The sequence below is a fragment of the Pseudorca crassidens genome, chromosome 5, assembly GCF_039906515.1.
Source record: "Pseudorca crassidens isolate mPseCra1 chromosome 5, mPseCra1.hap1, whole genome shotgun sequence".
In the NCBI taxonomy this organism is placed as follows: Eukaryota; Metazoa; Chordata; class Mammalia; order Artiodactyla; family Delphinidae; genus Pseudorca; species Pseudorca crassidens.
Genome location: NC_090300.1, coordinates 30,234,941 through 30,252,354, shown reverse-complemented (window position 1 = coordinate 30,252,354; position 17,414 = coordinate 30,234,941). Strand labels below are relative to the sequence as shown.

Below are 17,414 nucleotides of genomic sequence, written 5' to 3'. Positions count from 1 at the left end.
ACGAGGCTCTGGGCTGGTGGATGAGGACGTGGGCCCACATTCGGGTGGAGGGGTTGCCATTCGGAGCAAAGTCACTGTGATTGGAAAAACGGCCCCACAGTTACCTGGAATAAGATGTGCTGGGCCCACTGTTCTGCTTCCTAGAAAGCCTTGAAAGCCAGGTGAGGACTGGGAGAGCACTGAGCCATTTGAAGGTTTGGATGAGGGTTGTGCCCCTTTGGAAAAGGTGGCTTGAGTGATGCCATGGGTCTGGGATCTGGCCTGGGGGAGGCAGCTCACACCTGAGATGCTGAGGGGAGCGTTCAGGCTGGTGGCCAAAAGAGATGCGGCTGGGAGGGTCTGTGCCCCTGCACTTAGGGGGTGGAGAAGCGGTAACAGCTGCCTTCTGGTAGGATGGTGGGCCTGTTGGCAGAAGCAGCCTCCCGCACACTCTTCTTGAGCCTGCTGGGCAGCCTTGCGGATGGTGTAGGGCCTGCTAAGGCCCCTCAACCTGGAGATCCTGCAAGGCAGCCACGAGGAGGCACCCGTGAACCGGGAAAGACCTGTAGGTCTGCTCTGAGTCCAAAAGGCAGGAGGGCCAGGGTGGCCTGAGCCGCAGACTCCAGGATAGTAAGTAGCCTTCATCCCTAGAGCCAGGAGGCTGCTCCGAATCTTCTTGGGCCTTGGTTAGGGAGGCCACTGGCTTTGGGAAAGAAACAGGGCTATCAGTAATGAAGAGAGGAGACATTGCAGGAGCATGGAGGATGTTAATGATTAAAAAGGCATTGAGGGCTTCCCTGCTGGCGCAGTAGTTAAGAATCCTCCTGCCAATGCAGGGGACACGAGTTCGAGCCCTGATCCGGGAAGATCCCACATGCCGCGGAGCAACTAATCCTGTGCGCCACAACTACTGAGCCTGTGCTCTAGAGCTTGCGAGCCAAAACTACTGAGCCTGTGCACCACAACTACTGAGGCTGCACTCTAGAGCCCACAAGCTACAACTACTGAGCCCTCGTGCCACAACTACTGAAGCCCACGTGCCCTAGAGCCTGTGCTCCACAAGAGAAGCCACCGCAATGAGAAGCCCACGCACCGCAATGAAGAGTAGTCCCCGCTCACCGCAACTAGAGAAAGCCTGCGCGCAGCAGTGAAGACCTGACACAGCCAAAAATAAATAAGTAAATAAATAAAATTTATTAAGGAAAAAATAAAGGCATTGAGAGAGGACTTGGAGGAGCCTAGTTATGTGGTTCCTGCAGCCAGGAGGCAGCCTTCACCCATATCCTCTACTCCGCAAGGAGTATCTGGGATTCATCCCTGCATTCCGGGCCCGCCCTCCCTCCCTCCTGGTCCCTCTGCCCCACCCTCCTGCACTGCACACATTGATCGAGCCACCTCTGTACTGGTACTAGGGTGGAGGAGAGGTTGGGCAACTCAAATATCTAGTGGTAGCAACTTAGGAACTTGTAAATTCTGTGTGTATTTGCGTAGTCACTTCCCCAACGTATGTGTTCATGTTTCTGTATTATGAGGCATCCTTTTGTCATCTGCTTACCACTCTCTCTGTCTCTGTGTATAACCAACTTCCTTAGAGCCACAATCAACAGCATAGAAACCAGAGCTTTAACGAACAGACTAAGATGAAAATTATTGCACCGGGTTCTGATACCGCCTGCCCCCTCCTGTCCTCTCCTCTCCTGTTTGTGGTCAGACTCGTCATTTACACCCAATTTACAAATAGTTGGAATACTATTTGAACTACCCCTCAATTACATGGAGACATGTGTCTTGCCAGCTAACAGAAACCACAGCTTACTTTCCTAGACCCACCTCATTCTTGGACGTAACACCAAACTTCAGGCCTTCAGAGATAGAGCAGTATCATTTTGAGCTTTTTAACTATAAAGCTCAGATGAAGCTCTGTTTGCTAGTTGTGTCGGCTGCTAATATAGGAGAATTTGAAGTTAGAATAAGACATTTACTGCCTTGTTAACTATGCTTCTAAAATGAAAGGAGCAGTTGGATTAAGGTAGGGGATGTAGAAATGTCTGGAAACTCAGAAGTGATAACAGAGGGACACAGTCTTACAGAAATAAATTAAGCTGTAAACATTGTTACTGAAATGTGGAGAGATAGAAATAGGAACTACGGTAGAAGTATATACAAATACAGAATTCTGACAAATATAGATTGATAGGTAATAGAAATTCTGGTCTGTCATTTTATTGAAATATATTAATTTTATGGTCATATATTATGCTTATGTAGTAGCTTACCATTTAAATAGGCAACTATGTCCATGATCTTGTTCAGTCCTTCTAGCAAGTCTGGTATCTTCTTAGAGATGGGGACATTGGACCACAGAGTCTTTATAAGAGCTCCCCTAGAATTCAGGTCTCTTGAGTGGAGAAATACTATGTACGTGGATTTCCTGCTACAGTTGCTTGATAACTCAATGTGGTTACATAGTTATCTGAAAATTACAGAACATCTTTACAATGTTCTGTAAGCCGAACAAACACAAACAGTGTATGCTTAGCGCCATCAGAAACTGTCTGGAAGGATTTTTCAGGGTTTGTGGATGTCAGAGGTTCTCTTTTTTGATTTTAATTTAATTTTTTTTAATGGAAGTATAATTGATTTACAATGTTGTATAGAGGTTCTCTTTTGATGACTTCCTAATACAAAAGTTCCTGTGATTGTGTCCTCATCACAGTGTAGTGGTTCAGCGGGTAGGCTCTGAAGCCAGATTGGCTTTAAATCCTGGATTTATCATGATTAAACTTGTACCCTTGGATAAGTTACTTAACCTCTCTATGCCTTGGCTTCTTCTCTTTTGTGAAATGGAGGTGATGATAAAACTTACTTCATGGTATTGTTGTGAAGCTGAAATGAGATAGTGCATGACAAGGACTTAGAACACATAGTGCATGCTTAAATGTTAGCTGTTTTTTGTTTGTTTGTTTTTGTTTTTTACTATTCATTCATTCCTTAACATATTCATCCAAAAAACATTTTTGGTACCAACCAACTGCACTGAGATGGGGGGTGTAGGATGACGGGTAAGATACACATAGCCTCTGTCCTCATGGAACGGAGGATATCACACTTAAGTTCACAGCGAAGGACAGGAATAATAGCGCAGGCATTTCCCAGGCACTCACCTGGCTCCAGGCAACCTTTTATGGCCATGAGAGGCTAGGGTGTAGCCTATGAAGGGTTCTCCGTGACTGGGGGTGGTGGCAGGGGGCTGGCAGATGGTCTTCAGCGGGTACACAGTGGTGACGTGGCCTTGCCAACTGTTGAAGACAGGCACTCATTTGACTGGTCTGTGTCTGACACACGCTGGTTGTTCACGTTTTAACTATCACTCTTGGCCTCAGGTTGTTAGTGGGAAGCGTGATACGAGACTGTAAACCCCGTGTTTACTCACCTGGTTTGCCAGCGCTGTTCTTGGTCCTGGTCGACAGCACCAGATGCCCTGACCACTGTTCTGGGCTGGCTCTCTAGCAGCCCTGGAAGCCCACGATTCTATCAGAGACCCAGTTCTCTGAGTGAGGAATGGCACAGCTGCTCCCGAGGGCGGGTAGGGGACTAACCTGAGGCAGAGGCCAGACTACCGCTCGCACACAAAATCCAGCCGAGTAAATGTGAAGATCTAATTGGCTTTATTCAACGAGTAGTGAATTGGGCAGCATCCCATCTTGTAAGTAGGAGCCCCCTCTGAGGGGCTGCACTAAAAAGAAGGAGGGAGGGGCAAGGAGGCTATTAGTAAAAGAAAGTCAAGGGTTGCTTCAGGCCAGGTCACCTTCTTCTGGGTGAGGGGCAAGGGTCTATCATGTCGTTTACTTCTACTTCCTTTGGGGGATGCCGGGGGATAGAGAGGACCCATGTGACAGATTATTTCATTGTTGCTGGCCAGAAAATTCCAGACTGGCCAATTAAGATTACATTTCTGGGAAGGCTGAAGCTGCAATTAGGTTAGGTAATAAAACTAGGTTTGGTATCATGGGTTTTAACACAAGTGATGCCATTTTGGGCCTGTGGTTTTCTCTTTAACACTATCATGTGTCCTGCGTCTGCCATAGCTGGAATCTTCTTCATCTGAAGGTCTCTGGGAAACTGTTGATAGGCTTGGGTTTAATAACAGGTCCTGGAAAGGGAGGTCCTTCCACCTCAGACCTCACCCTTCCTTGCTCCACGTGTCCTACAAAGAAACTCCAGTGTGGCAGCCTGCCCAGCCAAGCCCTTGCCATCCTGCGGTGGCCCCCAGCAGTGGGCTGAGGACTACAGAAACCTGTGATTGCTGCCTCAGAACTCGAGCGCTCCTCTGCCTTGCGTGATTAGCACACCCGCTGCTCTGCACTGGAGTCCTTTGTGCTCATGAAACAGCAGTCAGACTGGAAGCCTGATAATCACTTCTCTTATTGGAGAGCCTGCTTATTTTATTCACTTTTAAACTTCTGGAGTCTGAAGTCAATGAGGCTTTGTCTTTTTTTCTTAAAACACTTTCCCCATTCTTGGAAAGTAAAGAAATGGCAAGTAATGCCATTCATTAAAAAAAAAAAAAAATTTGTGTGTAGGCAGCATTGAGTTAAAAGGAGGAAAACCTTTTCTCTAGCTTCCGGTTTGTTCCCTAGCTGCTCTGACTTCTCTGGTTTGGTTGCCTCTTGATTTCCCAGATGGGGTTGACTTCTGTCACCAGTTTGTCTCCATCACGGTTCTTAATGGAAGCACAGACCTGAGAGTCGGAGCTTGGACATTTATGGTTGAAGGTCATGGCTTAGACGTTTGATTCTTTTGGCTCTGTCTTCAAGGTGAAACATTCCTCTGTCTTTGAGAAAGAGAGTATATTTTAGGAGATCCGAATATCAACAGGCAGGACGATCTAGGCCAGCCCGCCTCATCCTTGGTTCACGTAATTTCCAGCGTTTCTGAGTCAGCGGCGTATGAGTTTTTATGTTCTCCTCTTGTGCATCTTGCTCTAATGACTGCTGACTATCTTGAAACAGTTGCATCAGTTGATGGTGTTTAGGGACTCAACATGCGGCAAGTAGTTGCCGTTGCCTGGCTGCGGAGCATAGCACGTTCTCGCTACTCGCTTTTTTACAGCTTGAGGGGTGTTTGCTGTGTGTGCCCAGTGCCAGAAAGGGAGTGGGGAACTCCTTGCCTCAGTGCACACCCACCCACCTCGCCCCCCTGCCCCCACCCCCAGGACATAGTGTGTCACTGCAGCATCCGTTCCCACTGCGCGCAGATTGTCTGCTCAGAGGCCTTCTCCCCAGCTCGACTGGGAGCTTCTGGAGGGCAGGGGCTACACCCAGCTCACCCCTGAATCTTCATCCTTAGCCCAAGAACTGGCATGAAATAGGCCTCAATAAAGGTTGGGTGAATGAATGAATGAATGGTTGCAAAGCGGTTAGGATTGTGTTTGGCTGCAAAGTAACAGAAAACCCTACCTTAGTGGCTTAAGTTGATAGTGGTTTATTTTTCTCACGTAACAAGATGTTTGAAGGTAGTGGTTGCTGGCATTGGTCTCAACAGCTGATGTCTGTCTGGACTGACACTCTGTTATTTTCTTGGCCTTTTCTTCATGATGGCAAAATGGCTGCTGCAGGAAGGAGACACCAGCCACATTGGTACCTTTTATTAGGAAAGCAGACATCTTCCCCCAAACATCCAGCAGACCTCCTCTGATGTGCCATGGCCAGAACTGTGTCACACGGTCACTCCCAGTTAAAATGGCCATGTGAGTATTTAGCAGGGCACATTGCTGCTTAGAGCAGTTAGGGAGGCTCACCGCTGAAACAAACAAACCGAATACAGCTGACCCTTCGACAACACGTGGGTTTGGGGCACTGACCTCCCTCAACCCCCAAGTAAAAAATCTGCATGTAACTTTATAGTTGGCCCTCCATATCCACAGTTCCGCATCTGTGAGTTCAGCCAGCCTCAGATCGTGTAGTACTGTATTTACTATTGAAAAAGATTTGCCTATAAGTGGACCCATGTTGTTCAAGGGTCAGCGGTACATTTAATGACTCCAATATGGTGGACATTTACATTTTGCTCACACAAAGTCCAAAATGGCTGTTCCTGATTAGGGAGGTAGGGCCTTTTTTCCAAAAGGCCATTCAGAGACCCAGGCTCTTAAGGCTGCCATGCTCATTTGCATCAATCAGTGGAAGAGGAAGGGACATGGAGGATGGAGTATGGGAAGATTTTATGGGCCAGACTTGAAGATGGAGAATTACTTCCACTGACATTCCATTGGCCAGGACTCAGTCAGATGACCACACCTCCTGCAAGGGAGGCTGGGAAATGTGGTCCAGCCCTGTGCCTAGGAGGAAAAGGAGATGGGTCTCATGGTGAGCTGGCCATCTCTGCCACACTTTCCCTCCCCTGCCCCCCACCAAATCAAGATTCTGTTGGCAAGGAAGGAATGAATATTGAGGGGCAACTGGAGGTGTCTGTCCTGGAAAGAAATGCTGTGCTAAGAAAGCTCCAGCCAAAAATAGTCTCTATTCTCAGATCATGTGTCTTAAATCCTGGCCTCTGTTCCCGTCTTTGGGACCCGGACTAACAGGACAATGGAAAGTCCTCATTATCCCTCTTTCTTGACTCAGGCCATGTTCTTTTTTTGTTGTTTTTTTTTTTTTTTTTGCGGTACGCAGGCCTCTCACTGTTGTGGCCTCTCCCGTGGCGGAGCACAGGCTCCGGACGCGCAGGCCCGGCGGCCATGGCTCACGGGCCCAGCCGCTCCGCGGCATGTGGGATCTTCCCGGACCGGGGCACGAACCCGTGTCCCCTGCATCGGCAGGCGGACGCTCAACCACTGCGCCACCCGGGAAGCCCTCAGGCCATGTTCTTAACAGCTTTGAGGGAGTGAGTCCTAGTGGATTCCCTTCAGCAGTTGGAGGTTACCCCAGAAGAAATGGCCTTCAGCCTCCTCAAGACAGAGGAGCCTCTGAGAACTCGAGCCCGTGAGAACTGCTTGCTCATGAGCCTTCCAAGTGCCCCCACTCACCCATCCTCCCAACGTTTCTCCTCCTCTCCATCCACCACCCAGCCCCCCTCCAGAGAGGAGGAGAGGCCACAGCAGAGGGACCTCAGCTTCCCACTTAAACCCACTGAGAAGTATTTCGCTACCACTTCCTGCTGTCTTTTCCCGGTTACCTTTTTGGTCAATGGTTCATTGATCTATTGGGTTTCAGTGCTTTGTTCTTGTTCAGTTTGCCGTAGGTTTCAGTGACAGGTGCTTCTCCATCCACACTACCCTTCTTGGTGTCCTTTCTTCCCCCCGTCCCCTCCTTCTTCCCACACACATCTAATGACTACCTGCTGCTTTCTCAGCTCCGCATCCACCGAGCCCTGGGGGGAGGTAGGCGAGGAAGCTGACACAAGCCTGTGGCGTTGAGGAGTGTTGTGGGAGGGCTGTGGCTGCCCCGTGTGGGAGGACCTCACCCAGCCTTGGGTTCAGAGAAGGCTTCTGGGGGGAGGTGGGATTTGAGCTGAGTTTAAGGATGAGCGAGTTAACAAGGTCAAGACGGCGTCTGGGCTGAGAGAGTGAAATGGCACAGACGCTGAGTCAGCGGAAGGGGCTCTTGGGGTTGGGGGGACCGGTGAGTGCAGTGCGCTGGAGTTGATGCACCGGGACGTGCGTCGTTCACTCATTACACACTCCTGTGCTCCAGGCCCTGGGGTTAGAGCAGTGGACGAGGCAGATAAAGTGCCAGCCCCAAGGGAGCTCGAGGTCTGGGCTGTAATGGGGGATGAAGCTGCAGAGGAGGGTGGGCTTGGCTGCTGTCCTAGACTCTGCTCGGAAGGGTTTGCTGTTGGAGTCCGAGTAGGATGTGGGCCCCGTTGCCTGTGCCCTCGCCTCTTGTGCCCTGTCCCTCTGTCTCCAACTCCCGTCTGGTCCTTTGCATGACACAGGCTATAAAAATAGACGCTGGCATCAGAACACCAGCATGTAGTTGGTGAGGAAAGCTGGAAACTGTCGCTACGTATCAAGATACGCGCCAGCTAGATTTTTGGTGGAGCTCGTTCTTGGAGCCCCAAGGATAACGTCCTAAAGTTTGCTTACAATTTTTTTTTTCTCCTTTCAACTCATACCAACACTTCTGGCCACTTGGCTGAGAATGAATATGTACTGGTTGTGCCGATTCCCCACCTATGAGCTCGTTGAAATGAACGTTTAATGCTGAAATCCACCAAGTGAGGACTGGCCTTGCCCTGGGCCAGCCTGATCGGAGGGGCTGAGTCATCTCCACAGGGCAGTCCATCCAGGGTTCGCGTCCAGGTGAAGACTCTGGTCAGCACTACCTGAGAAGGGACCCGCTCTCAACAGCCTGAAAGGTTTTGCTCATCTCCCCAAGGAAATGAGGGCTGAGCCAGGGTTTGGGAGAGCTGTCAGCTGCCTTTTCTGTGCCGCATGGGGGCAAGCGTGGTTTCTTTCTTTCTCCCTTCCCAGCCCTGTTTATTAAGGTGGAATTGACAGTGCTGGGGGCCGGGGGCGGAGTGCAGAGAGAGGAAGCTTCATGCTAGTCTGAGCTCAGGGCTGAATGAAGGACACTTTGTTTCCAGATAGAGGGATCTCAATCCGTAGGCCAGGCCTATGGTGTTCATTGGGTACCTTTTTGGAGCCAAGTGCTATAGGGAACGTGCATAATAATAAAATGAGGAGAAGGACATCACATTACAACCTGGGATGTTGTGATTTATAAAAAGAAATATATATTTGTTCTTCGTCACTGTTTGTGGCACGGAGCTCCTGCAACTCTTGATATTTCCTAGAGGAGACCGGAAAGGTGTCTTTTATTATGTTAATGAGGTGACTTTTGGAAAGACCCCAGGGAACCTAAGGATGGGGGCTGGTTGCCAGGAGAACCAACCTTGTGATTAGAGGATTGGAACTTTCAGTCCCACCCCTGACCTCTGGGCAGGGGTGGGGGGCTGGAAGTTGAGTCCGTTGCCATTGGTCAATGATTTAATCAGTTATGCCTATGTAATGATGACCTTGGTTCTTGTCTTCTTTGAAAAAAAAATTTGGAAAGAGATGTAGGTTGTAAAGCAGGTAAAGTGTTTATTAGAAGCAGAGTACGTGTGAAAAGGACACACGGGTGGACGCAGAGGGAGAGTTGCCCTTTTCGGGTGACTTCAATTGCTCATATGGGGCATTTTTCCAGGTTTCCCCGGGCCAATCATCTTGCTAGTTGTCTGTATCTGATCTGATTTTAGGGCCCTGCCCAATGTGTGCACGCATCTTTTAGCCAAGATGGATTCCAGTGTGAGGGTTTCTGGGAGGCTGGCAGGACATATTATGGGCTGGCACCTCCTCCCTTCCCTGACCCCGGGGCAACCTTTCAGTGCACATGTAGTTTGGGAGGTCTCCTTGACCCCAGGAATGAGAAATACATGGCTTCCTTTTTCACCCAAGCAGGGATCAGCTCCTGCAGAGAATTATCTTTATCTTGAAGTATCTGTCCTCAAGAGACAAATTCCAGCTGCTCAGCTGGGGCCCATCTATCTCCTCCCTCACTGATGCCTCCATAAAAACCCAAAGGACACAGATTGGAGAGCCTCCAGGTTGGTGAACGCATGGAGTTGTAGGGAGAGTGGGAGAGAGTGGGAAAGCTGTAACACCTTTCCCACATACCTTGCCATGTGCATCTCTTCCATCTGGCCGCTCCTGAGTCAGATCCTTTTGTAATACACTGGTAATCTAGTAAGTAAATTGTTTCTCTGAGTTCTGTGAGCCCCTCTAGCAAATTAATTGAACCCAAAGGGAGGGGGGTCGTTGGAACCTTCAGTCTGTAGCCAGTTAGAAGCACAGGTGACAACCTGGATTTGCGGTTGGCATCTGAAGTGGTAAGGGGACGGTCTTGTGGGATTAAGCCCATAACTTGCGAGATCTGAGGCTATTTCCAGGTAGACGGTGTCAGAGTTGAGCTTCTCGACTGAAAAAAATGCATAACCTAAAATTTGAGAATTATGTTTTATTTGGCAGACAAAGCTGAGGACTTAAGTCCAGGACACAGCATCTCAGATGCTCTGAGAGACTGCTTCTGCAGAGGTAAGGGAGGAGCCGGGATATGTAGGAAGTTTTGCTACAAAGATCACGCAGTCAGAACATCAAAAGATTACTGTTAATTAAAGAAAACCAGACATCTCAAGTTAAAGAATTTAGCGCTTTTCTACGTATGGGAAGATGCAAAGGTCAGGGCTCGTTGAAATCATTCCTTTGATACGCACCTCAGCTCTCTAGGGCCAGTATCTTGTGCTCTCTCATCCTAGTCTCCTCAGGGTGCACCTTGGAGGGTGGGGTGAACAACCAGCTGGTGTTGGAGAAACGCTTGGTGCTGTGGGGAAGAAAACCCCACACACACTGGAATTAGATGAAGAATCATTAATACCCTAAGTGCTTTCCAGGAAATATCTAATCCCTTCCACAAACCCAGGAATGGGGAATTTTACATTCCCCTAGAATGTAAGCTCCGCGCGGGTAGGAGTTTGGACTGATTTGGTCACTACTCATCCCCAGTTTCTATGACTGTACTTGGCATACAGCAGATGCTCAGTAGCTATTTGTTGGATAAATAATTGAATCACCATTTACAGGTGAGGAATCTGCAGCTCAGAGAGGTAAGGCAACTTGCCTGAGGTGCCACAGCCTGGATCTCAATCCCAGGGGAGGTATCATGAGCTGCGGCTTGGGGTTCCCAGCCCTGTTGCCCTTGGAATACGGATTACTTCTAGGATAGCGCTGCCCAAGTGCAGCACAACCGTGACAAAACCTTGAGCTGAGTGGCCCAGAAGGTGGTCTGTCTTCCTTCTGCCAGTGCCTTGTAACTCGAGGGTAGGGTGAATATGCAGGAGTGTACCCGTCAGCAGATGGATGCGTTCGGGAACCTCCCGTGGCTCTCTTCTCCTACGGGAACCTAGTCTGGTCCCAACCGTTCTCCACCTGTTCACCGATGAGTCGCTGCGTAAAGCCTGTCATCAGTCGACGGTTCAGGGAGGACTTGGCTGCCCTGCCGCCGGCTCTGTACCACCGCCCACGACCTTCGCCCTCCTCCAAATGCCTGCTCACATCAGGAGCGCCCGCTGATGTCCTCCTCGCCCTTTTAGTTTTGACACAGTTTCTGCCGCTTCCCTGAGGCCTTCTCTGGCCATTCTAGCACAAGCCACCGCCATCCCCCTGCAGCCGCAGTCTGTTTGTACAGTGCATTTCCTAATGGTGTTCCCGGAACCCTGAATTCTGCAGTGTGATGGGGCTTCTGCTGAGTGGGGCATGAGGCCCCTCCTAGCATACTCTGCCTTTATCTTTCTAACACATCAAGTTCCATGTCACATTGTGTTTTCAAAGGGGGTACTCTTTCAAAACCACTGGTCTCTTTATAATTTATCCTGTACCCACCTTGTGACTTCTTGCTTAACTGCACGGTAAATAAATTTTACAGCTTGCTTTCTTTTCTGATTTTAAAAGTAAGACATGTCTACTTAAGAAAATTTGGAAAATGCAGAAAATTACCAAGGAGAAAAGAAATCTTCTAAGATCCCACCACCTGCTTAAAGAAATGTAAGCCAGTCTTCTGTCTTGACATTTGTTTGTTTTAATTAATTTATTTATTTATTTTGGCTGCATCAGGTCTTAGTTGCAGGATGTGGGATCTTTCATTGGGGCGCGGGCTCTTCATTGTGGTGCGCTGGCTTCTCTCTAGTTGTGACCTGTGGGTTTTCTCTCTCTAGTTGTGGCACATGGCCTCCAGAGCGTGTGGGCTCTGTAGTTTGTGGCATGCGGGTTCTCTCGTTGAGGCGCGTGAGCTCAGTAGTTGCGGCGCACGGGCTTAGTTGCCCCGCGGTGCGTGGGATCTTAGTTCCCCAACCAGGGATCAAACCCGGATCCCCTGCAATGGAAGGTGGATTCTTTACCACTGGACCACCAGGGAAATCCCAAGATTTGTTTGTTTTAAAGAAAATTAAGATTACTTGTAATCCCAGCTATAAGCACTCGTAACATTAAGGGCATTTTTTTCCTCTTTCCATTTTTTTTTTAAATTGTTACTTGTGTTATTTTTTTAAAATAGTAATAGGTTCAAAGTTCTGAAGAGGAAACAATAAAAAGTCCCACTCCCGTCCCTGTTTCAAACCACTCAGTCCAGTTTGGTAACATATCTTCTTTATAACATAATTGAGTTCAAACATAATTGTATTAGAGCTTGCTTTTTTCATTTAGCAGTATAGCATTTTCTTCTATCATTACTAATCTTATAAAATTTGTACACAACATGTTGTAAAAAGAAAGCATTAAATATGTAAGTAGGTATCGAAAAGTACAAAATAGAGGTTAAAAGTCCACCCCTGTTAATTTAGGGGGCTGTCTCCTTCCAAACCTTTTTCTAGAAGTTTACATGTTGTCTTAAAATTTCCATATGTCTGTTGAGATATGCAAATGTACATTTTACCTACATGAGATGCTCCTGTATCTGTTATGCTGCTGCCAGCACCGGCTCATCTATCTTTCTCTGGGCAGTGTCTCCTGGAGGTTTGTCCACCTCCACACATAAATCTACCTCTTCCTTTTAAGGCTGAATCATGTTCCACTGTATGGACAAACTAATTTTCCAGCCATTTCTGTACACGTGAACATTTCAGTTGTTTTCAGATTTTTGTAGTTATTCCTATTGCTGCTTTGTACACACAAGTGAGCAATTTTGGGAACTAGATACCCAGAATACGAATTCTTAGGGCAAAGGGCATGTGTGTTTATTGTTTTAATAAGACCACTGGTTCTCTACAGATTCCAGTCCAGTTAACCCTCTCACCAACAGTATGTGAAAGAACTCATCCCTTTCGAGACTAGCATTCACTGGAGATGAACAATCTTTTATTTTTTTGCCTATCCGAAGGGTGAGAAATGCCATGTCATTTTTTAAAAAATATTATTTATTTATTTATTTTTGGCTGTGTTGGGTCTTCGTTTCTGTGCGAGGGCTTTTCTCTAGTTGCAGCGAGCGGGGGCCACTCTTCATCGCGGTGCACGGGCCTCTCACTGTCGTGGCCTCTCTTGTTGTGGAGCACAGGCTCTGGACGCGCAGGCTCAGCGGCCGTGGCTCATGGGCCTAGCCGCTTCGCGGCATGTGGGATCTTCCCAGACCAGGGCTCAAACCTGTGTCCCCTGCATCGGCAGGCAGATTCTCAACCGCTGCGCCACCAGGGAAGCCCGCCATGTCATTTTAAAGTTTGTATATCTTTCCATCCTAGTTTTCCAAGCATATACATATATATTAGCGTCATGCAGTACATGGTTCTGTGTGCTTTTTTTCTTTTTCACATTAAGTCACATTAAAATTTTCATATTTTCTTTTCCCAGTCATTGCGTTGTCCTCAAAAGCTCAGTTGTTCGGGGGTGGTGTCTTAACTGAACTATTGCAGATCACCTGGAGTTTATTTCTGTCCTCGATCTCCAAAGACCCTGGGAATGACAAGGAAGAGAAAAGAAACCCTCTGTAGAGAACTGACACAGGTCTGTCCAGTAAACTGGAGCCAAATTGAAATCTGAATTCGATGTTTGCTCAGGGGCTCACCCTGTAGGCGTTTGGCAGGGAGGTGCCTAAGGAATCAACATGAGCTCTTGTTTCATGTAGGTATCGAATACCATGTGTCCAGTGGTAAGACGCCTCACCGGTTTCATGTGTTCCATTATAAAAAGCGCCCAGCTTTGTTTGTTGTTACAGCGCGTTTAACATCCGTGAAAATATCCAGGAGGCAGTGTAGTGTAATGGGAATAGCATTGAACTGGTGAGGCAGAGAGCTGGTTCCAGGTTCCAGCTCTTCCCCTGACTGCTGTGTAGACCTGGAGAAGACACTCAACCTCTTGGGTCTCCCGGGATCTGTGTGGTGAGGATGACCAGGGTGTGAGTAGATTTGGAAAGCCTGGTGGCGGATAGGCTAGTAGTTATAGGCCAATTCTAACTCAGTATTAATGAGAATTCTAAGAATTCTCAGCTTCTAATAATGGGATTGGCTGTTGTGGTATCATAAAAAACTTAATAGTTGGTCTTGTCCCAGGTTCCTGGCACACAGCTCCTAAAGCCCTTGGAATCTGGAGTGCCAAGAGTGTCTCTATGCTAATGAGATGACAGGTTGTGGTGGGGAGGCTACATAGCTTCAGGCTGAGGGCCTGTGTCTAAAAGACCAAGAAATGACTAAAGGGTTGTAATGATTAGCCCCACCCCGGATTTCCCGGTCGGTCGGGAAGAGAAGAGAGCTGGAGGTTGAATTCAGTCCTTCAGGGGCCAGTGATTTAATCACTCTTGCCTACATGAAGCCTCGATAGAAAACTCTAAACAGCGGGGTTCAGAGAACTTCCAGGTTGACAAACAGAAAGGTGCGGGGAGGGTGGCAAGCCTGGAGAGAGCGTGGAGGTCCTGTGCCCTTGCCCCATACCTTGCCCTTTGCAGTTCTTCTCTTTGGCCGCTCCTGAGTTGTATCCTCCATAATAAATCAATAGTAAGTAACAGAGTTACTTATTCTGTTTCCAGATTTGTGAGCTGTCCTAACAAATGATCAAACCTGAAGTAGGGGGTTGTAGGAACCCCCCTGGCTTTGGAGCCATAGCAGGACAGAAGCGGGCAGCCTGGGGACCACGACTTGTGACTGGCCTCTGAAGTGGGGCAGTCTTTGGGACTGAGCCCTTCAACCTGTGGAGTCTGAAGCTAACTCTGGGTGGTCAGTGTCAGAAGCGAATTGAATTGTGGGACACCCAGAGCTGGTGTCCGGAGAACTGGAAAATTGGTTGGTGTGAGAAAAAAGCCCCACATGTTTGGTGTCGCGACTATTGTGAGTAAAAACAGCTGAGCTGAGTATCGTCCTTCTCCAGAAATGTTCTGACGTGCCGTCAGCCGGCTCTGTGCCAGGCTTTGTCCAGTTCCGGAGACACACTTGTGAACAGACAGACCCCGTCCCTGCTGTCGGGTGGCTTACGGTCAATCGCAGGTGACAGCGGGCCAGCCAGGGATTTCAGCGTGCTTGGTTATGTAATGACAGTGCTGAGAAGTGTCATGAAGGAGAAGCACAGGGTGACTTGACAGTATCAGACAGGATGCTGATCTAGATAGGGGAGTTCAAGGGCAGCTGCCCTGAGAAAGTGATCCAAGGGCTGATTGGGAGTCAGCAAGGTAGGAAAGAGGGAGGGACAGGAGAGGCAGCGTGCCGGCCGGAGGAAGGCAGGGAGGATAGATTGCTGGTAGCTGGAGTGAGCCTATTCTCTGTTCATTCATTCGTTCATGAATCTGACAAATATTGACTGAGGACCTGCTCTGGACCAGGCATCGTTCCTAGCACTGGGGATACAAGAGCAGGGAGCAGAGCTAAAGTTCCTAGCCTCATGCCGCTCACTGTTGGTGCAAAGCAAATCATCCTCAAACTGGATGCTTAAAACAACCCTCCTGTTACTCTCATTCTCATGGTTTGGAGGTGAACCAGGCCCAGACAGTGATTCTCGCTCAGATCCCTCACACAGTCCTTCAGGCAGTGGCTGGTCTGGAATCATCTGAACGTTCCCCCACTCACATGTCTGCTGTTAGGCATCCCCACCCCTGGGGGCCCTCTCATGGGGTCTCTCCTGCGTCGTGGCCTCAGAGCTCTGAAGCAAGTGACCCAGGAGAGAGAGAGCTAGGTAGAATCTGCATAGACTTTTCTGACCTGGTGTTGGAGCTCACACAGCTCACATCATTTCTATGCCTTTCTACTCCTCAAGGCAGTCCAACGCCTGTTGCCAAGACCTAGAACCTCCTCCTGGTGGGAGATGTAACGGAGAATTTGTGGACGTGCGTTAAAACCACCACGCTCTCATGCTCTGCTCTCCCGAGCGTTTCGGCCTTGGCTTCAAGCTTGCCTACCTGCCATGGCTCATTCACCAGCGTCTTCCCGAAAGAAGGCAGCCTAACGGCCCCTGGGGGTTCCACCTCCCTCCTCTGCCCGAGCAGCTTCAGAAAGGTACAGTTTTCTCCACCTCAGGTTCTTTCCTGTGAGGGGTTGTGCCCCTTGTGGGACTAGCACCCCAGGCATCTGCCCAACTGCCCCACCTCCTAATGGGTTGTCAGAGGACAGGCTTGGACACAGGTCCCAAGTCTCCAAGGAGCAGGGCTCTTCTGTGGGGCTGAGACATGGCCAGGATGGCTGGAGGGCTCTCGTGTATGGGCTTGAGGTGAGGCTGGGCCTGCAGGCCACGGGCAGGGTTTGGTCATCATCCCAAGAGCATTATGGGAAACTACTAAAGTGCCAGCGTTCTAATGACCGCCTGCTGGGAAAATGAGAGAAGACTGTCCTTCTGGGGACAACAGGATTTTGGTTGAACATGGTTTTAAATGAATCTGTTAGAATGGTTCATTTTTCTTACAAAGGAAGATATCAGGTATGTTCCTAACTTGAGAAAAAGGAACAGATCTCCATCCTGATTGGATCAGTCATAACAAGACTAGTGATAGGGCAGTCTGCGGTTAGTTATCACAAGGTTGGTGGGCAAAGCCAGTCTTCCATAACCAACAGTTCACAGCACTGTTACTGAACACGATCCACAGCAAACACTCCCACCACCGTGATGTCCTGTGATACACACAATAGTGCCCCACGAATAACGCCACAGATTTTGGAAGATGACTGTTAAGGCTCTAAATATTACAGGATAGCTCTTTGCCCTGTTTAGTAGACATACTTAGAAACTCAATTTAGAAACTCAATTTTATGGTGAGAATACAGAATAGGTATTTGCTCATGTAGCCTGAGTTTGTGGAAACTGGTGAGTAAACAGGGTTCATGGCTGTCCCTGTGCTCGGCATTCTCAAAAGCTCTTGCATCGACAGCTTCTTCCTTCATGTTTCTCATTAAGCATCGCTGACTTTTCTTTTTAGAACCCCTAGTAAAGTACAAGTAAGTATGACTTACTTTGGAAAACTTGAAAGGACCTGCCATCCACTGAGTGAGGTGGCTGTCTTTGTTCCGAGGTCTCTCCCTCTCTCAGCTCCAAGTTAGGGTTCAAGGCAAACGTCATATTCCAGATGACAGAGTGATTTAAAGATGTAAATAGTCAGAACTCTCCAGAAAATGTTGCCTGATAATAAGCTTAGGGGGTTAGCCCTAATCTGTACATTTAAATATTCCTAGAAAATGCTTGCTCCAAAGCAAAAAAAAAAAAAAAAAAAAAAAAAATTTATTGGTATATTTTCCAGTGGGTAGCAGACCCATGAGCAGAAAGGAATTAACCGTTACTGAGTTACTGTGACTCAGGTGTTTCGTGAATATTTTGCTTAATCTTTATCAAAAGCCTATGTGTATGGGAGTTCCCTGGTGGCACAGTGGATAAGACTACAAACTCCCAATGCGGGGGGCCTGGGTTCGATCCCTGGTCAGGGAACTAGGTCCCACGTGCG

At 48.4% G+C, this 17,414-nt stretch overlaps 1 protein-coding gene across 5 annotated transcripts in view; it reads left to right on the top strand.

Moving 5' to 3' along the window:
- PXYLP1 (2-phosphoxylose phosphatase 1) overlaps positions 1-17,414 on the top strand; it is a 67,946-nt gene that overhangs the window by 2,464 nt on the left and 48,068 nt on the right. The window contains exon 3 of one of the 5 annotated variants that reach the window (XM_067737658.1): positions 9,989-10,054. The exons of the other annotated variants lie outside the window; for them this stretch is intronic. The gene's annotated coding sequence lies outside the window, so the exon portion shown is untranslated. The remainder of the gene's footprint in view (positions 1-9,988; positions 10,055-17,414) is intronic. 5 annotated transcript variants of the gene reach the window in all.